The following is a 21,269-nucleotide window of genomic DNA, read 5'->3' as shown; positions in this document are numbered from 1 at the left end:
GATAAAGAATGGTATAGTGTGTTATAAGGTGGTGTGTGTTACGGAGAAAGTAGAGCCGAGTCGGGGACTGAGGGATGGCAGTGCGATTTTAAATAGGAACTTGTGGAGCCAAGACTTTGAGGAAACGGAGGAATCAGTCATGTGTCATTCAGCAGTCACAACTCTCTCCAGGAATTTTTAGTTATAGGAGGGAGGACTTGAGAGAAATGGGGCTATTCCATTTGGCTGAAACCAGAACTCCCTGTTTTAAATTTTGACATATTTATATTGTCAACTGATGGTCGTTGGCACCAATTTGTTGGCGCCAATTCAATGCCAACTGGATTCCTCAACTTGAGGTGCGTGAGGAAAGAAACTATTGAGTGCAAAACAGCTCAATTGTGATAAAGCGCAATTGTGAAAACCCCGGGGCTGTGAGGCATCCCTGGGGCCAGGTGGCTCTGGGACCAGGCCCTGCTGTGACTGGACAGCTCTACTCTGCGCCTTGATGGTCTGTTCTGCTCCTTGCCAGTCGGCTTTGCTAAGCTGGAGACTTTTGGTGGGGCTCTGGGGCAGGTTAAGTCCAGCTGCTTCTTTTCCTGGCCAGGGACCGCCCGGTAAGAGCTGTAAAGTGATTTGTGGTTGGTTGCTGCCTGTGCTGGGCTTGGAAGCACCTGGGAGAGGCTATGCTAGATCTGATGCTGCTGCTGTCTGTGCTGGATGTGGGGCTGCTTGGCAAGAGGCACCGGGCATGCTGAGGCCAACTGCTGCTTGTCTGGGCTTTGTGGGTTTTGGGGAGATTAGGAATGTCTGCAGCGTGGGCCAGGGCTGGCTGCTTGTGTGGAAAAGCCTGAAATTGGTTCAGGCTGGTATGGGAATGGGTGGGGCAGTGTCTGGGAATCTGGAGCGAGCAGTGTTCACTAGGTTGATGGAGATGCAGATTTGGTGCCTGCCTTCACCTGCAGGTGGATGTGGGGCGGTCTCAACAACGGAATAATGGTCCCTCCCAGCACTTCCTCTTGCACCTCCCAGGCTGTGTGTGGGGCGGCTCAACCAAGGTCAGAGGTGCCCCACAGCACTTCTGTCCTGGAGAGAACTGCCCCTCTAGCCCTCACCCTGACGCCAGATGATTCAGTTCCTCCTTGTATGTCCCTGGGACTTTGCTGGTCCTTTACTGGAGCTTAGGGCTAGTGTTTATGAATGAGTGTTTGCTCTGACCCTTTAAGAGAAAACCCGAATTTACAGCAGTCCTCTGTCTTACCGGAATAGAATCCCTGCTGATTTTCCACAGAAATTGTGGGGACTCCTCTTTCTGGACCTAGTGCTCTGGACTGGGAAGCCAGTGTGGGGTTGAACCCCTTGCTTCTCAGGGGGGACCTCCGCAGCTGATACATCCCTCCTAATCCTTAACCTCCACAGGTGGGCTTGGGATCAGCCTGTTCACGTCTCCACCCCTCCCACCAGTCTTGAAGTTGCTTCTTTCTATTCTTAGAGGAATTCTGTTGAGCTAATCTTCAGGTGGTTCTCAAGAGTGGTTGTTCTATAATTTAGTTGTAATTTTTATGTGATCATGGCAGGAGGTGAGTAGTGTTTCCCTATTCTGTCATCTTGACTGGAAGTCCTCATTATTATTTTAATTACATAAATATTCACCATGAAATTCATATAGGTGGCTAAGATTAATAAAAAGAAATTTCCCCTCAAAGCAAATTTCTTTCCTCTAAAAATATATTTCATCCACTAAAAATATATATATTAGAGTGGACTATCCTTCCAAGTTTCTTCATTTGTGTGTGTGTGTGTGTGTGTGTAGGAAGAGGACAGTATTGTTGGAGGGCTGAACCTTCACTATTGACTACAAACCTGGGCTCAGTAATGACAGTTGTATCCTTTCTAGGTGATTTCAACCCTGAGATACTGCTACTATTGTCAAAAAGGGAGTGGATGGCGTCGTGTCTCTTAGGGAGGAGTCATTTTAATAGAGGGCATGATAATAGTTTAAGATTCTCAAAAAATTGCAGTTTTCTACTCTTTGGCTATAAGCAGATTATTTCTATCTTAGTTAGCCCTGGACGATTGAAGTGAATCAGTACACAGACTTCAAATCTTTGCAGGCTGAGAAAGGAACCTTCTTTTGTAAGGAAAGGTTAGGGCTTCTACTGTGGACATGGGTGATTTATTAGACTTGGTTTTTGGGGAAGGTTTATCACCCAGTTAATAGAGTGTTCAATAAGAGTATTATGAAAGTAGTTAGATTTGCCTCATGATTTCTGCCCAGTAGTCTTAAATGCAAAACAAGATTAATTTGACTATACAGGGAAGAAAAGAACCTTGGGATTGACAGGAGGCTGTTTTTTTTTTAAAGGCTGATGGTATCAACTAAAAACTTGAAATCTGTATCTGTCAGAACAATCTCCAAGTGTGCACTACATTAATGGAAGTACCTTGGAAAATTAGGTCAAAATAAACAGACAGAAACTATGAAACAAACATGATAATGATAATAAACAAGACATTTATTTTTCATACTCATTTGGAAGAAATGGGAAAAGTCAGTTTGCCCTACCTAATGATAGTCTTTCTGAAAGAGTCTCCATTCACTCCATAGAATTGGGTAGGTGGCTTGATCTCAGAAGATTTTGTAGTTAATTAATAAAGAGAATTCCCGTTGAAGAATGTGGTCAAAGGGTGAGTCTTTGTGAGCAGCTTCGCTGGTGCACAGCCAGACTCCCTCTCTGAGTGAAGCTTTTCCCACATTGGCCACATAGATATGGTGTCTCTCCTGTGTGGATTTTGCCGTGCAGGATGCAATTTCCTCTGGTATGGAAACTCTTTCTGCATTGTACACAGGCATAAGGTTTCAGGCCTGTGTGAACCCTGATGTGGACAATTAAGCTTCCTTTCTGACTGAAGGCTTTTCCACACTGATCACATCTATAGGGCTTCTCGCCACTGTGAACTCTTCTATGAACAGCAAGGTTACTCTGATTCCTGAAACTTCTCTGACAAATTGCACACTCGTAGGGTTTCTGTCCAGTGTGGAGTCTTTCATGAACAGCCAGACTACCTCGTTGACTAAAACTTTTCCCACACTCCTTGCACTGATAAGGCTTCTCTCCTGTGTGTATTCGCTGGTGTGTAACAAGATTGCCTTTGGCCCTGAAGCTTTTTCCACAATGGGTACACTCAAAGGGCTTTTGACCAGTGTGGATTCTCTCATGTAACGTTAGGCTACCCTTTTGCCTGAAGGATTTTCCACATTCCTGGCACTCATAGACCCTCTGTCTCACACCAGGTGAATCTTCCTGTAGTGCCTTAAAATCTGGGGATTTTTGTTCCAGCTTCTCTCTTCTGAAAGAATTCTGGAAGTCCCAGCTTGAGGATCCTGTGGCCTCAGTGTGATCATATTTGTGGTGGGCTTCTGTCATCACATCTGGTAAAATGAGAGGGAAGCCAGGTAAGATGCACTAATATGCTGAGTGAGAAGAATAGGGAAAAAAGAAATAGTGCTTTGTTGAGTGCTTATTATGTGCCAGACATTACACAGTGAATGTTGCATAGATAATTTAACACTGAAAACAATCCTATGAGATGCTACAGACAAGGAAATGAAAGCATAGAGAGGTTGTCAAAGGTTGTGCATTTAGGTTAGCACAGAGCTGAGATTCAAACACAGGCCTACTCCACTGCCTCTGTATTTTGTTTAATTTAGCCTCCCAAATAATCTTGTGAGGTAGATATAAACATCTCCAGACTCAGGAAAACTATACAGGATCACATAGAGCCCCATATCCAAATTTTATCTGACTTCAAACAGGTGAGGATCCAGGTTGGGCAGGGCCTGAAGCTTTAAAATGTTGGAGGCACTGCATTAGGAAAAAGTGTAAAAGTGGGAACAGGGCCTTGAAGAGACCATGCAAGAGAAGAATCCTGAAATTTAGATTTCATTAGCTTCATGAAAAATCCACTTCTGCACTAGTCTGCTTTCCTGACAGTGGAGTAAACTCCATGACATCAGAAAATATGTAGTAGAATACTTGGTACTTAAAAAAAAAAAAAAAAAAAAAAAAAAAAAAATATATATATATATATATATATATTGATTGATTGATTTTGAGAGAGAGAGAGAGAGAGAGGGAGAGGGAGAGGGAGAGAGAAAAGAAGGGAGAGGGATAGATAGAAACATGGATGAGAGAGAAACATCTTCATTCGGCTGCCTCCTGCACACCCCACCACAGGGGATCGAGCCCACAGCCCAAGCATATGCCCTGGTGGGGAATGGAACTGGTAGCCTCTTGGTTCCTGGCTCTATACTCAACCTTTAAGCTACACTGGCAGGGCAGAATCCTTGGTACTTTACACTTATTGTCTCTAATCCCTGCAACCCTGCAGGGTAGAGCCTGTTGTCCTATTTCATAGATGAAGACCCTGCAGTTCAAGGAAGTTAACTAATTTGTCGGATACTGCAGCCTGAGCCAGAACAACTATAGTATCTGATTCAAGGAATTTTTCCCTTTAAAATTCATGCTACTTCAGTCTACTAAGCTATGGTGGAATTGAGATCAGTTTCGGTTTAGCAGTTATTCTCAAACACTTCCTATGCAGCTGTTGACAGTATTTTCCAATATTGCCCTTTAAATATGGGTCCAATTTATCACTACCCTGGATTAAGTTTTCTTGGTGTCATCCTAGGGAGATTTTCTCATTGTTCCTCTGCCTTACCCTTCCTTACTCAGTGGCTGCACTGAAATTTAAAGCTGCTCATTCATTTTCTGAGAAACTACCTCAAGTTTACCTCCATATCAGGATTGTTTTCTGCTGTTTCCACTGTTATTTCTAACTCTAACTTGCAGGCTTTTCCTGTAACCCCCAGAAATGGTGAGCTCCACCCAAGGAATGTCTCCTCTGCTTCTCAGCCTGCCAACCAGTGCTGAGGACAGGGACACTCCATATGGTGAGTTGAGGGCATCCCAGAGATCAATGGACTCACTCACTGAAGAAAGCTACATTCTGGGCATATCGTCCATGACAGTCCAGCAGGGTAGCTGTTGGAAATCCAAACATGTCCACTCCTGCCGTATGGCCTTAGTCACCACCTCTTCATAGGCTGCTTCCATAGGCTTCTCTCGAGCATCTGAGGGGAAAACACCAAAGAAACAGAAACAAAATAGAACAAAAACAGGAGAAGGCAGGAGAACTGATGAGTGAAAAGATTCAAGTCAACAGGAGCTCCAGTTTGGGGTACGAGTAAATGGAGGACTCTGGATGGACTGATGTAATGTTAGTCACCTCTAATGTAACAGCAACATGGCCTTAAAGGCACCATGACCACACACAAATGAGCCCAGGGGGAAGCAGGTGGAAAAGGAGAGAACATGTAAACACACATATCTCTCCTCCTGCCAATTCTAAGATAATGGGTACTCCTGTTTGTTCCTTAGCCTTGGTCTGTGATTAGAATCTTCTAATTCCTTCCCCCATCTAACCACCTGCTATTTGGATAGCCTCCAGAATATAAAAAAACTCAATATTCAGACTTCATGATTGGTTCTACGATAGAAATGGCTGTGGTCCTCCTCTCCAGTTCCCCTAAGTTATAAGGACAGAATAATATATTTCATATGTTACCTTTAAACAATTCTTAGGAGGTTCCAGATCCAGACCTTCCCCTCTCCTACTCTTCAAGATATGAGAATACCAGTTCTGAGGGAAGTGTAAGTACTTGTCAGTACTTGGAAAAGGAAGACCTACTTTGGATTCCAAAACCTAGCCCAAGGCGTTCCAACTAGGGTGAGTAACTTGCCCAAATTCTCAGAGCCAGTAAGGAGTCAAGGTGGAAGAAATTCAAATCCAAGATTTTCAGGATCCAAAGCCTATGCCTTTAGACTAGACAGTTCTCTAGTTCCTCATCATTAAAGAGCTGGTGGGAATTTTTATAACATGGAACAGAATGGATCAGGGCTTGGCCAGACTTTACTACTCATCTAGATCCTAGGAATTCTCTTGCCCCATATTATCTTTTTCTATTTTTTCCCTTTGGAATATCCTTTTCTTACTTCAGGATCCTGATTACCACATTCTTACACTTTATACAGTGGTTTTGGTGTATAATCTTTGCTTCCCTCCAATATGTCTCATCAAAATGCTGGCCGCCTGGTTTAATGAAACGGCAGTGTGATGCTGCAGTTCTTTGCTTTGTTAACTGAAGCACATGGTTTTCTTGTCAACTGCACATTCTGCAACCTGTTATGGTGACTGAAGAGGCATTTTAAACTCTTATTGGAGGACTCACCTCCAACTGGGAATACAAGCTGTGAAGGAACCCCCGATCAGAGTGTCAGGACACTACAGGACATTAATTTGGAAGTTCAGGGTGTTACTGCTCAACAACTGCACATTCACCAAGAGTCAATGGAAAGTACCTGGCACCTGCTGCCTGAGGTTGGACTCTGTCCCTGCGGGATCCAGCAAATGGAGTAGAACTTACAGCTCTGCCTCTTCACATACTGTGAGCTCTTCAACAAGTAATAAACTCAGCTGCATCTCAGGAACTTCCTTGATTAATAAAAGGAAATTCTTATTTTTCTCCCGACATCACATGTCTGAGGAATTAATTTCCTGCAGAATTTGGAGAAAGTGGCTTTGTCATAGAAAATATTGCTTTTCCAAGCAGAATGGCTATTTATCCTTTGGCAAAGTTCAGAATTAGGCCATGAGAGACTTGGATTTCTGCCTTGGCTCCCCACTCCCCCATGCGATCTTGGGCAAGTAACCAAACAATCCTGACTCTATTTCCTCACTTATTAAATAGGTTAATGACACTTTCATATCAGGTAATTCCTGGGAGAATAAAAGAACCAAATGTGACCATACCTATTACTTAAGGCCTAAAGTTAACAGCGCTCAAGGAGAGGATGAGAAGAGGGGGTGACTTTGCTGTCTCTGGAACCTCCTGGGGCATAGTTTCAGCATTAGAGATTCTGGGTGGGGGTGATGATTTTCTCCACACGACCGAATCCACTTTGTCCTTTCTCCCACTTACCCTCCCTAGAGAGACTGCAAGTTTCCTGTCCATCTTCTGAACCCTCACCGCAGGCCCAGGGTACACCTGTCTGTTAGGGCCCCCTCCCGCGACTCCAGGATGAGGGGCCTTCCACACGCCCTGCCCTGCCCAGCGGTGGTCGGAGGGACCCCTGCTCCTAGGGGCAGACCCTCCCTCCTCAGCACCCCCATGCATGCCCTGCGTGCCGGCCCTCAACCCCACCTCCGGTCCAGCTGGACGCTTCTCTGCAGCCGCAGACTTCTCCCCTTGCGGCTGGCCTTTGCATCGGGGAAGGCCTGCCCTGCTCAGGGTCGTGGGGGCAGCAGAGGGCCCCGGGGGCCGCCTGCCAGCGTGGCCCTGGCTCACCTGGGTGCCCTGACCTGCTAGCAGCCTCACTCACCACAGCTGTGCAAGCCCACGGACAGACAAAGGCCAGCGCCGGTCCGCAGCAGCGCGCCTGCGAACAAACCAGACTACAACTCCCAGGAGGCTCTGCGTAAACTAGCCCTCCAGGCCCTGGGCCTCCGCGGCTAACTTTTTCAGAGCACTGTGGGAAATGTAGTTCTGGGGGAGCCAGGCCGCTGCCAGAGGTGGACAACCTGGTGAAGTTGTCTGCTGAGGAATATAAGGTTTTTGCCGGGCAAGGTGGAAGGGAACAAAGTGTTGGGGAGAAGGTGATTGATAAAGCCTTGGGTATTTAGGGGTTATGTGTTGAGTGCTGTGTTAGATAGGACAAGGATCTTAAGGTCTGGGCAGTTTTTACTAAATGTTATTCTTGCTAACTGTAAAAGGCTAAGCCTCCCGTTGGGAGATAGCGCTTGGGGATACAAATCCCCTGTCTCCTTTACTTCTGCAAGTAAATAAAACTACCTTGCGACAACCGTGGCTCGATCTTGAACAGAGCACCCCAAGAGGTGAACTTGAGTTCGGTAACAAATTTGGAGACTTCAGATGGGCCTCTTAAAAGGACTCCCTCTTCACCTGGTGTGGATGCTTGGCAAAGCAGCTGGCAGGTGCCTAGGTCTCCGCTGGACCGAGGACCTGTTCTGTGGGAGACTCCCGCTTGGTGCTGACCACCAAAATGGCTTCCTGGCCTGCCTCACAGGGAAGCCTAGCGGCCACCTGAACCTGTTACATTCAGCACTTGACTAGTAGAAGGGAGGGGGGTAGGTCAGCCCCAGGGTTGCTTTAATTAGCATATCTCATTTTGAGTATAGGGTTGTTGGAGAGGTAATTTCAGTTTTGGTTCGGGCTTGGTTTCTGGTTGGTTGGGCAGGAACTGTCTCTGAGATGACAGATTCAGAGCCCAACCTCGGTGTAACTCTGGGGAGTCAAGGAATGCCTGTGGAGCAGTCCAAGACATTCTCAGGTGACAATCTCAGGTGACAATCTCTGGTCTGGTTGTCTGATTGTCCCGCAGAAGTTGGATTTTGTTTTTTGTGTGACCTTGTTTGTCTTATATGTAAATGTACTGGACTTGTAAAATGAAGCAGGTAGAATCAACCACGTGCATGTATTTTGAGTAATAAAAGCCAAAAGGTTGGGCTTCCTAGCGACAAGGTGTGGGAGGAAGGTGGAAATGACACAGGGAAATGACCTGTTTTTAGTAAGATTTTAGTGTGGTCTTAAGAAGTAATTTACTGCTCTCATGTCCATTCATTTGCAGGATGGTTTTGAGATCACTGACTCTGGGCAAGTGCACAGTCATGCATTCCCTGTCAGAGCCCAGTCAAGTCCAGAAGGCTCATGAGACCTCAGCTTCTTTTCTGAGCAGCAGCCAATTAGCTTCCCCTCTTCAAAGCTATGGGGTGGCTGGGGTGGGGCAGGTTGAGGTGAGAGAACTTGCTCTCTGCATCCACAGGCAGGATGAGGTGCTTCTAAACTGTGTCCCATCCTTGGGGAGTGACCCCCATTCAGCCCTGTGGCTTTGGCAGCCTGCGGTCAGTGGAATTGGCTGAGGCAACTACAGACGGTTGGGAACAGAATACTGCACTGCTGAGGTGTGAGCTGGAAGGGAGACAGGTGCAGGGAGGCCATACCACACAGAACCTTTTTAGCACATTGGGTCTGAGTTCTGGCATGTGAGCCAGTCTGGTAAACCAGGCATGTCGGGTCGGTCCTCCACCTCTCACGGTCCCTCCAGCCTGGGACCAGGACCAGGACGGGGGAGGGGGGAGGGGCGCAGCCTTGGGATGCCTTCTCAGCCCACCTTCTCTCAGAGTCCAGAAGCCAGAGGGCTGAGAGGAGCTGGGATCTGTAACTGTAGTAGGGGTGACTCTGCTAGTGTGGGTGTCTGGCCCGGAGGGAGGAAGTGAGGCAGGCAGTGCCTCATGTGAGCAGCCCCTCCTGGCATCACCGACTCTCCTTACTTTCTTCTCCTGTTTGATCAAAACCTGTGCCCACAGCTGTTTCTTTTCTCCACTTTCAGTCTTGAGCTCCTGATGTTTCCAAACTGGGGACAAGAGGTGGAGGAGGCAGACTGTGAATGATAGGAACTGTGGGTTATGTAGACCTCATCTCACGGCTCATCCCAATGCCTACCGGGCAGTGAGTTTGGGGGACAAAGAGGTAGAGAGTGACCGGTGGTGTTTCCCTGTATCCTGATTTTTAGGAGGGCTTTATTTTCCGAGCTGGAGCTGTGCAGCTGGCTAACTAGGGATGATGCCTAATAGGATGTGTGTGATCATAGAGGGCCTTGTGTTGGGGCCAGGTCAGTGTGGCCTCATGCTTGGCCTTATCCTCTTTCTACACGCACACAAACACACACACACACACACACACACACACACACACACACACCCACACACACCCTTACACACACAGAGTATGTATTCCCTGGGAGTGCTGCCTGCCATTATGAAGGGGGCAGGGGGTTAGGGGGTGTGTGTTGTGGTGCCTCCAAGAGAATGGATGCAGAGGGCGATGTCAGGACTTCCTCGCAAGCTGTTCTCCCTCCCCAGGCCAAGGTGCAGCTCTTCACTAGGCCGCATGGCAAGCATCACTGTGCTGGAGAAACCATGGACACTGGCCCGATATTGTGTAGAACTGTCATCCACAGGGCTCCCCCTTTCTGCAGAGTCACTTCCTGTCCAGATCCTACCTGTCCTTCAAAGTCCTGGATAGACCCAGCAGCTCAATAAGTGACTCCTGAACAAAAATCATGGCGTGGTGTCCTGAATCATATGGAAGATGATTCAAATACGACAGCACCTGCCCTCTTCTCTCCCTTGCTGGCATCTTTGTTCCTAGGGAGGCTGTCACTCTGGTGCACCTTACTCATTAGATTCCCCACCAGAGTGTGAGTTTATGAGTGGCAGGGTCTCGGTCTCCTTGTCTTTCCCCCTGCTTCTGCCTCATCTCCGACGGCACATGTCTCCTGTTAGGGTAGTGCTTTCTCTCTCTTTTTTAAAATATATTTTTATTGATTTCAGAGAGGAAGGGAGAGGGAGAGAGAGATAGAAACATCAACGATGAGAATCATTGATCGGCTGCCTCATGCATGCCGCCTACTGGGATCGAGCCCACAACACTAGCATGTGCCCTTGACCGGAATGGAACCTGGGACCCGTCAGTCCGCAGGTCGGTGCTCTATCCACTGACCCAAAACAGCCAGGGCAAGTACTGCTCTCTTTATGCACTCCTGTTCTCAGGAAACCCAGAAGCTAGGGGACCCCAAGACTTTCAGAAGTCAGGCAGCCAGAGAATTTCACTCCTTCAACTCAAAGAGGCGCTCACTGCATCCATGTTCAGCAGGAAGCAGTTACAAAAGTATGACCCTTGTCCCTATTCCCTCGAGGACAAGGAGTGAAAAATCTCAGGGGGACATTGTTAGGTAGGAGTAAGGTTTCAATGCCTGGGCAGTTCTTACTACATGTTATTCTTGCTAATTTTTAAAGGCTAGGCCTCCCTTCAGGAGACAGAGCTTTGGATATGAATCCCCTCTCTCCTTTACTTGTTGCAAGTAAATAAAACTATTTTGTGACAACCATATCTTGTTCTTGAATAGAGCACCTTGAGTGGCAAACTCCTTGAATTCAGTAATAGCTGCATGAGCAAAGACTCTGTGTTCTGTAATTAGGTTCTGAGGAAGACTCTGTGTTCTTTGAACCAAAGAGCAAATATTTTAAGCAGAGACTGGGAGAAGATAATTTGAAACAACAAAGAAGAATTCTGATGGGCTCAGAGGAGGATACTTCAATCTGGTGGAGAGCTCTTTCCTTCCGTTCCTTTATCACACCAGGTAAAGGTAGGAGAGCAGGCTTTGCAATTGTCTTGAGTTTACATGTTGGCTCCACCACTGACTAGCTTCGGGACTCTGGATGGGCTTCTTACCTGGTAGGGAGCCCAGAATAGTCAGGTGACAGGGCCAGGGGCCAGGGGAAAGCTTCTGGGAGGGCCAGGGTATAGACCAGATGAATCTTATCCTGTTCCCTCAGAGCAAAGCAGGTATGTGAGTGAACCAAAAAAAAAAATAAAAAAAATAAAAAAAAAAAAAAAAAGTTCTGCACATACCCCATGAATTAGGGAGAGAAAACAGTATTTCAGTATTTTCTAAGTTTTCCCTTTTTTTTTTTTTTTTTTTTCTGAGTTGCCTTGCTGTCTTGGTTATTCATGGTATTTGATGAATTCCTTCCCTGTCTAGGTATCCATGTGTGAGAGGCAGTTTTCTAGCAGATTAATATGAAAAGGTCATCGTATTATTTTCCAGTAGGTGGCACTGAATGACAAGTTTTTAACCTCTTACACTTTTCTGGCTTTTCAGAGCTTTGCGTGGTTGTGTTCCCTTGGTAGGCAGTTTTCTCTCCTGTGCTCTGGCCATGCCAGTTTTAGGGGACCAACCCTGTAGGGAAATGTGGTGGGCAATGGGGCTCCAAATCTGTGAAATCTCCATGCTGTCCCTCACAGCCCAATGCTGCCACCAGTGTAGCAAAGATGTGGGGTGGCTGGAGGAACCTGGATGGCTTTTTTGTTGTTTTGCCCTTATGGTAATAGTGACTTTGGATCACTGCTGACTTCCCCCTACGCCCTGATTGAAGGACCCTTTGCTCAGGGGAAAAGTGATTTTGTAGAACCAGTTTTCAGGTCTGCAGATAATGTACTCTGCAGCCTGACACCAGGGTGCATGAGGGTGATCTCTGGAGGGCCACAGGGTGGCCAGGCTCTGTGGCTTTTTTCTTTGTTTGAAATTTGGCTGACTGACAACTGCGGCTACACCTCTGGGTTGTGTCCTTGCCCAGGTCTCTGGGCTCAGCTTCAGGTCAGACTGCCCACCTCCTACAGAAATGTCCACTGAATCTCTTTGCTCCTCTGGCTGAAGGGAGTGCCAGCCACAATCTGAATCCTCCCCTCTCCAGGCTGAGCCCCGCCATGTGCTCTTAGGTGTAGGCCTGCATCCCTGGCTTGTCTCAGCTTTTCTTCCTTCTCAACTCCCATGTGCCCACCTTTAGATGTTTCAATGCACGGATCTCTCAGGCATGTTTATGTGTTGAGCAGGGAATCCTTTGTTGAGTTATAGCTGTTCAACTTGTTGAAACTTTAGGAGGAGAGACCATGGGGATCGCTCATGCTGCCATTCTTCTGACATCACCCATCACTTTAAATATATCAGGCCAATCTCTCCTGGCCTGAAATGTTTCTGTTGAAAAAATCAGCTGACAGTCTTATGGGAGTTCCCTTGTATGTAATTAACTGTCTTTCTCTTGCTGCTTTTAAGATTCTTTCTTTGTCTTTAACCTTTGCCATTTAAATTATGGCGTGTCTTTGTGTGGGCCTTTTTGGGTTCATCTTGTTTGGGACTCTGTGTGCTTCCTGGACTTGTGTGTCTTTTTCCTTCACCAGGTTAGGGAAATTTATAGTCATTATTTTTTCAAATAGGTTCCCAATCCCTTGCTCTCTATTCTTCTTCTTCTGGTACCCATATGATACGGATGTTGTTATGCTTTATGTTGTTCCAAAGGTTGCTTAAAGTATCCTCACTTTTAAAAATTCTTTTTTTGCCTTAGCTGGATTTGTTCAGTGGTTAAAGCATCAGCCTGCAGGTTTGATTCCAGTCAAGGGCACATGACCAGGTTGCAGGCTCCATCCCCAGTAGGGGGCATGCAGGAGGCAGCCAATCAATGATTCTCTCTCATCATTGATGTTTCTATCTCTCTCTCCCTCTCCCTTCCTCTCTGAAATCAATAAAAATATTAAAAAATATTTGTTTTACTGCTCTGATTGGGTGTTTTTTCTACCTTGTCTTCCAAATTACTGATTTGATCCTCTGCTTTTTCCAACCTATTGCTTATTTCTTCAGTGTATTCTTCATTTCAGAATTGTATTATTCATTTATGACTGGTTGCTTTTTATGGTTTCTATGTAAGGCTCAGTCACTGAAAGAACCTCTGGTGGAACTCAAGGTGCATGAGGTAGGTTCCCAGTGAGTCACCAGGTAGAGGTGAGTGGTGTTCACCAGATTGATACAGGTTCAAACTTGGTGCCACTGCTGGGTTTGAGGCCCCTTAGTATATCGAGTCTAGCTGCCACCCGTTGGGTGCTCACACAACTTTTTGGTTGGGCGGTGTCTCAAGGAGTCATTAGGGTGAGGCCAGCGGAGTCTATCAGACCCAAACAGACCAACTTTTGGCTATGTGAAGGACGGGCTCTGCGTTGCTGGAGTGTAAGAGGGAAACATGGCCCCATGTGCTAGAGCCACACAATTCAGTTTGTCCCAGATTCTCCAGGAGGAGCCTGAGTTCAGTAGGGTGGGGCCTCTGGGAGTTGGGAGGACGGGGCTATTGGATCTCCCATGAAGGGGAGGTGTTGGTCAGGCTTTGATGAAATTGGGGGTTTGGCCCTGCCTCAAAGCCATACAACTCAATCACTGATATCCCTTGAGTCTGCCTAGACCTCTACACCCTGGCCAAGACAGGGTGGGGCTCTGCAGGGTGGGGCTGTGCAGGGTGTTGTGAGAGGCAGCCGAGAGGATGGGGCTAATGCTTTCCCCCAGGCTTATGCCATATGAAGGAGGGTGCTGCGCCCAAGAAAGATGGTGTTTGTGGAATGGAAGAAAGACTCAGCATGGGATCCTTCATCTCTCTCCCCAGGACCATAAACCTCAGACAGAGTCTTTTCAAGTGACTCTAGTCTGGTTTGCCCCCCTTTTGCCGGAGCCCAGGGTGAATGGCTGCAAATGATTTTGTGCATTGTTTTTTTAGGAGGGTGCCATTGTCTCTAACGGACTCCTGTTTCTCCCTGATGGGCTGAAATCCCACTGATTTTCACAGCCAGATGTTATGTGGGTGCTTCTTCCTGGCTCTGGTGCTCTGGGCTGCGGAACCCAGCTTGGGGTTTGACATGGAGACCCCATGCTTCTCAGGGGGAACCCCCTGCAGCTGAAATATCCCTTCAGAACCTTAGCCATTTTGTGGGAGCCAGGCAGCCCTTTTTGTGGGTTGATGTGGCTTCTGCAAATCCTTGTTTATAAGACTTTTCAGCTAGCCTCAGTCAGTTATTCAGGTTGATTGCTCTATATTTTAGTTGTAATTCCAGTTTGGTCTTGGAAGGAAGTGAGTATATCTTCCACCTACTGTGTCACCATCTTGGATCCTCCTTTATCTCCGTCCTCTTGATGATGAGAGCAAGATCTTGCCCCAGTGCATCTGTGAACCCTCTTCATTACTGAGCAGTGGCATAAATGTAGCAGGTTTTTGAAGAATATTTAGTAAATGAATAAATGGATATTTGTTTAATAATCCCAATGCCTCCCATATTCATTCTATCTTCTTTTAACAGGTTTTTTATTTTTTAGATTTTTTAAATTAAAAATTTTAAATTTCTTTTGACATGTAATATTACATTAGTCTCAGGTGTACAGCATAGTGGCTATACCTTATATAACTTACAAAGTGATTCCCCTAAGTCTAGTACCACTATACATAGTTATTACAGTATTATTGACTATATTTCTTATGCTGTGACTATTTTGTAACTGCTAATTTGTACTTCTTATCCCTTCACCTTTTCACTCAGACCCCATATCCATTCTAATTCCCAGAGTTGCCAAAACATACACATTGGAAAAGAAGTAATGAAACTGTCATTAATGACATGCTTGTGTATGTAGAATATCCTACGGACTATAAAAATAAAACCACTAGAACACTATTTGAGTTTGGTAAGATTACAGGACACAAACTCAATAAACAATTAATTGTATTCCTACACAATGGCAACAAAGGATTAGAAAATGAAATAAAAGTACTTTTTATAATAGCATCAAAAATGTCAAATATCTAGGAAGAAATTTATCGAAATACATATAAGATCTCTATGCTAAAAGCTACAAAATATTGCTGAAGAAATTAAGGCAGTCCTAAACAAGTGGAGAGTTCTGTCTTGTTTACTGAGTAGAAGATTCAATATAGTTAAGGTAGCATTTCTCCCGAAATAAATGTGTAGACTCAATGGAATTTTAATCTAAGGCCCAGCAAGTCTTTTTTTGTAGACATAGATAAGCTGATTCTAAAATTTATAAAGGCAAAGGATTAGAATAGCTAATAAAAACTTCAAAAACAGAAACAGCCCTGGCCGGTATGACTGTTGGTTGGAGTGTTGTCCTGTACACCCTAGTGGCGACATCTGCACCTGGCCTCACTGGAGACTGGCCAAGTGGGTTCCTTTGAGGTAGTTGCTTGCATTCCAGTTTTAAGACTCTGAGTAGATCCACTTGGGTTATCTAATTTCCAAATCCCACTTAGGTTCTGGGAACTTAGGGATATTCTTGCATGTTTTTCAGGTGGGGGAGAGATGGGACTGCCATGGGTCCTCTGGTACCTAGACACACCCATATGTACTACTCCCCTGAGGCCCAAGGACACAGGCCTCTCTGAGTCTCTCAGGCTATTATCTGGTCCCAGTTCTAGGTCAGACTCTCAGACTTCAAGTTAGAGTGCACTGTCTGTCCATCATTCACCCCCACCCACTGGCACTCAGCCCAGGGAGGGAGGGAGGGAGCAAGTGTGGGGCAGCGGGACTGGGCCTAACCTCATGTTTCCTCTCTCAACAGTTCCTTTCCCTGTCCTGCTTGGAGTGTGTGTGTGTGCACGCGCACACACACACACACATTTTATTAACCCTCACCTGAAGATATTTTTTTCATTTATTTCTAGAGAGAGTGGAAGTGAGGGGGGAGAGAGAGAGGGGAGAGAGAAACATTGATGTGAGAGAGACATATAGATTGGTTGCTTCCACATGCGCTTCAACTGGGGCCAGGGATCAAACCTGCAACCCAGGTATGTAACCTTGACCAGGATTTGAACCCGTGACACTGTGGTTTATGGGCCAATGCTCTAACCACTAAGCGTGCTGGCCAGGGAAATTACATAAGTTCTTTGTATACAAAGAAGATACATCCTTAGCTTTTCTTTTACATATATGGTGCCTTGCAGATGAGGATGGTGGTGAGGGGTGGATAACAAGCCTTGTATTTTTCTACTTTATCACCTTTTAAATCTTTGGTCTCAGGCTAGATGGTGGTTTTGAAATAAAAAACCAAGAATGTATCTTCTTTATGTTCTGACTCCCTTTCCCAAAGCACTGGGCGAGTCTGTCTACCTGTGTGGGAAAGGGAAGGGGCTGCTGGTACCACGTTCCATAATGATACTCCGTTCTCTGTATCTTCTGGGGATTATCAGGTCAAGGCCCCAAGGCCTGACTGCAACCTGGAGTGCAGGGCCTTCATGGTCAGTCATCAGGGAAGTGGTGGAGTCTAGGACAGGACCTGGAACTTGGGAGGTGTTGGGTCTCTGAGCAGATTGAATAAATACACCCTCAAATGTCCGAGTTCTGAACAAATTGAGAAATATCTCACAAAAATGGCAGATGGAGTCCAAAGCATGGCCTGGAGGTGTGGTGATCACTCTGACCATGAGGAGGCTGTCTGAAGTGAGCTGAGCAGTTGGCCAGGGGCCTCTAGGACAATCATGGGGCCCACTTCTAAGTTACTCTGTTATATTTCCCTTGGCTTATTCCCAGGTCTTTAGGAAATTTCCACAAAAAGTAATTCCCTGAGCTCAGACTCTGGTGAGGTGTTGGGGTAAGAAGAATTTTGTGCCTGTGGCTTGATGAGCAGCATGAGACACAGTGCCCACTCCCTGAGGACAGACTCATGTCTGCTTGGAGGCCAGGGGCAGCTGTGTCCTCCGGCTTGACTGGTAGGGCAGCCGGTGGTGACAAGTGGTAGGAGATGGAGAGTACCAAGAGAGGAGGGGAGGAGCGTCTGAGGGTCTCGCTCTCGAGGCTCCTGAGATACTTGTAGGAAAGGCTGGCAGTTAGCCAATGGAGGTGCTCATCTTCCTTGTTTGGGTCACAGTGGATTTGGACATTGGTCTATGTCTTGTGTGCTGGGGTCCTGCTAAGTGCCCTTCACAACACACCAGGCCCAGAGGAATCCCATGTTCTCAGAGAGAAGCTTCAACATGGAGGGTTAGTCATGGGATGTAGATGAGGAGAAAGTGGTTTTTAAGTTTATAAGATTAATCTGTCCCAAGTGTCGTGGCAGACAGTGTCGGGTGAGTCATAACACTCAGCCCTCCCCAGGCAGCGCTCCCCACACCGCGCCCTTGGTGCCTGGCTGCCCTGAGCAGCTGTCATAACACTGGGGCCTGCAGCTCTGCCTCGGACAGTTCTGTTGCCCGATCTGGGTCTGATGTGTGCTGTCCTCCCTCTAGGCCTGAAAGGGGGCTCTCTGCACCTCAGTTTCCTGAGTTCCAGCTGATGTGCATGTTGGGTTTCCCGAGTCTTCGCTGTGCCCTCACCTGTTTTGCTGCAGAAACTCTTGACCTGGATTATCAACCTGCCTGAGGGCGGGAAATGTCAGGAGACAGGCAAGGCAAGCGGGTCAGCCCTGTCTCTTCCTTCCTGCTTCCCTAGGGCACATAGTAAAGGCTTTGGTTTTAAATTAGAGAAGGTTGACCTTGTGGTCTCTGCAAATATCCCTTGGTCTCAGTCTCTGACCCTTCTCCTGTTTTATTTGGACACCTGGGGACTCATTGCTAGGTCCCGAGAGACTGCAGCCGCGTTGTTGACTACCTTTGTGTCTGGGTAGCTTTTCTATTGCACTTTACGTACATCGAACCAGCCCCTTTCCTTCCACCTCCTGTTCTCACTGCAGCCTTCAGGCCACAGGCTTGCCCATGTGTAAGTGTTCATTCTACTGTCACTAACCTCTGTGAGACAGCAATGTCTTGCACTGCTGTTCTTACCCAAGGGACAAAGAAACTAAGGCAAAGGAGGTCAGGTGCCAGCCCGAGGTCACACAGTCTGTGGAAAAGCTTAGCTTCATTCAGGTTCTCCTTGCCGAATGAACAGGACCCCAGTGCTGTGTGGACCGACTGCAGCTGAGAAGGGCTGTCATGCTAATGGCCTCCGCTCTTCTCTGTCCCTCTAGGTGGAGGCAAGTGTGTGGGACCCTCACTTACCTGCGAAGACTTTCTGTTTGCAGAACACCTTCCGTGGAGGGCAGAGCACCAGTCTAACCTAATGCAGTGGAGGGCGGAGACAAGCGGTAACAAGGTAGACATGCTGGAAGGTATGCCTGGATGAATCAACGTGTTGCTTAAATAGAGCCCCTAGCTTACACCCAGGAGATTTCATCTTACATGACCACTTTGAACTAAAACTAGCCCAAACCCTGGGTAAGAACAGCGATGATCCTTCTTCCCTCCCTTCTCCATTCTGCCTCCCTTTCCCCAAATTCTCGGAAGTTGTGGAAGGGAGATCTTTTTGTCATTAGCATGATGTCTTCTGGTACTCCTTTGAGTTAGTTGTTTTTCCTTCTATATCTCCTGAACCCAGGGTCACTGCTTAAATTAAACAAATGATGATCACAAAACTCCAAGGAAATGTTATTCAAATGCATTGTCCTGGTTGATCTATTTATTACCATAACAACTTTCCAGTAGATGGCAGGAAAGTGTCATGAAGAGCAGTTGCCTTACTCTAATTTGTGGGGCTTCTCTGTGAGATATCAGAGGGCCCAGACCTGGCACATCTGACTTACAGCACTCACCGCTGAGCTGGGGCCACTGCAGGAAGACGACCATGGTAAGCTTGACGTCGAGGCTCTGTGCTCAACCTGGCTGCACCTGAGGGAGCAGGGTGCAGGGTCCGCCCCTCCAGTGCACCAGCAGGAGGGCCTGGCCCTGGGTCCTGCCCTGGTAGCCACAAGGGCCCTTCCAAGACACACAGTTTAGTCCAGGAGTCCTCACTATGGCTGGCAGGCCAGATCCAGCCACTGCCTCTTTTTGTTTGCCCAGTAAAGTGAGAATGGATTTGACATTTTGTGGCCTGTAAAAGTTATATAAAATTCAAATTTCAATGTTCACAAATAAAGTTTTATTGGAACACAGCCATGAAAATTTGTTTATTCATTCATATATTGACGATGGCTGCTTCTGCCCTCATAGAGCAGAGCTGAGAAGCTGTGACAGACACAGTGTGATGGCAACGCCTAAAATATTTACTATCTGGCCCTTTACACAAAAATGTTACCAACCCCTGGTTAGTCCTTTGGGACTTCCACAGGCACCAAACTATCACGACATTTTCTGGGTACACACAGGATCAAGATGGAGCAGGGGGAGCTGGGGCTGGTGTGCGTCGGTCCTTGAGAACCCCAGGAAGTGTGGGTATGGGCTCTCCTCTCCAGCCCATCGCACTAGATCCAGAGGGTGCAATGCCTTGGTGGGAGGCATCTCCCCTCAGCTCCAGGCCTGGCTGCGGTCTGTGCAGCCTTAATAATGAGGATGCATTTTTGCTTCAGTGTTCCCATCTGTCCATGCATCAACTATGACCCCTGGACCTAGCAGAATGCTTCCAGATTTTCAAATGCCTTTGGTGACAGTTTGAGCATCTATCTAAATCCAAGCTAATTTCCACCAGTGTGTAAGGGAAATGCTTCATGATTGTCTGGATAACTGGAGGAGGTTGTGCCTAGATAAGAGTTTGCTATTGGTCTGTGGAAATTGCTTTCATTGAATTGTCAGCCCCAGGGTTTCCATAGAAATAAGACAATTCAGTGAAAGCAATTCCCACAGCCCAATGCTTGATTTCCTGGGCCACATCCTGTTAAAAAGGATATGCTTATGATTTTTGGTCAAATATTCACCACCTTCCAGGATGTCCCACTATCCCTACATCTACAAAAGATGTCCAGCTTTTGGTTTTATAAGATGAAGAGTTATGGAGATGGATGGCAGGGATGGTTACACAACAGAGTGAATGTACTTAATGCCACTGAGCTGTACACTTACAGATGGTTAAAATGGTAAATTTTATGTTATGTGTATTGTACCATAATAATAAAAAAAAGAAAGTGCAAGAAGTTCAGAATGTCCCTCCTCCTCTGCTGTCATTTAGTGCAGGACACTGCCACCTCCTTCCTAAGGTGACTGTGAGCGCTTCCTAACGGCGCTCCTGCTCCACCCTCACTCTATTATAGTCTCCTCGCACAGCACCTGGCACGGTCCTTTATGATGTCAGAGCTCATGGCCCTCTTCTGTGCAAAGTTCTGCAATGCCTCTCAATGCACTGCGAGCAGAGGCTGGAGTCCTTGCACTTGTCTGCCAGTCCCTCCGAAGTCTGACCCCCATCCCTCTGACCTATCCACTCTCTCTTATTCCTCTCCACCCCCACGGTCACCTTGCCATTCTGCTGCGGCATCAGCCGTGTGAGTTCCTGTGTCTGGGATATGACTCCCCCAGGTATTCTCCTAGCTTTTGCTCAGCTGTCAGATTCTTCAACAGGTCCAGCTCTCTGTAATACTGCAACCTGTCTTCTCCTCCATTTGTGCTGCTCTGTATCATCTCTGACATGCTATGTGATTTTTTAAATTTTATTTTTATTTTTTGATTATAGTTTACACTTAATATTATTTTGTATTGGTGCTTAGACAATCATATACTTTATAAAGTGTTCCTCTCGATATTTCCAGTACCCACTTGGCACCATATATGGTTATTACAATGGTAGAGGCTTGGTGCATGACATTCGTGCACTGGGAAGGGGGGAGGGTCTCTCAGCCTGGCCTGCACCCTCTCGCAGTCCGGTACCCCTCGGGGGATGTCCCTAGGTGGCAGGTAGACATCCCCTAAGGGGTCCTTAGCGCTGCTGCAGAGGCGGGAGAGATCCCCCCCTGCTGTTGCGCTCGCCAGCTGTGAGCCTGGCTTCTGGCTGAGTGCACTGACCACCAGGGGGCAGCTCCTGCATT

General features: G+C 46.8%; 1 non-coding gene across 6 annotated transcripts; it reads right to left on the bottom strand.

Annotated features, from left to right (window-relative positions):
• Positions 1 to 2,480: 2,480 nt before the first annotated feature.
• On the bottom strand, positions 2,481 to 7,486 carry LOC103292846 (uncharacterized). 6 transcript variants are annotated; one of them, XR_008558724.1, is made up of 3 exons: positions 7,422 to 7,486; positions 4,974 to 5,113; positions 2,481 to 3,454 (listed from the first exon to the last, which is right to left on the bottom strand). It is a non-coding gene; the product is annotated as an uncharacterized LOC103292846 (transcript). The 6 variants fall into 6 exon arrangements; XR_008558723.1 differs by having other exon boundaries at positions 2,481 to 3,412; XR_008558727.1 differs by having other exon boundaries at positions 2,481 to 3,412; positions 7,388 to 7,436.
• Between the last annotated feature and the right edge of the window lie 13,783 nt (positions 7,487 to 21,269).

Source organism: Eptesicus fuscus, chromosome 17, assembly GCF_027574615.1.
Source record: "Eptesicus fuscus isolate TK198812 chromosome 17, DD_ASM_mEF_20220401, whole genome shotgun sequence".
In the NCBI taxonomy this organism is placed as follows: domain Eukaryota; kingdom Metazoa; phylum Chordata; class Mammalia; order Chiroptera; family Vespertilionidae; genus Eptesicus; species Eptesicus fuscus.
This window is presented reverse-complemented; position numbering and strand designations above follow the sequence as displayed.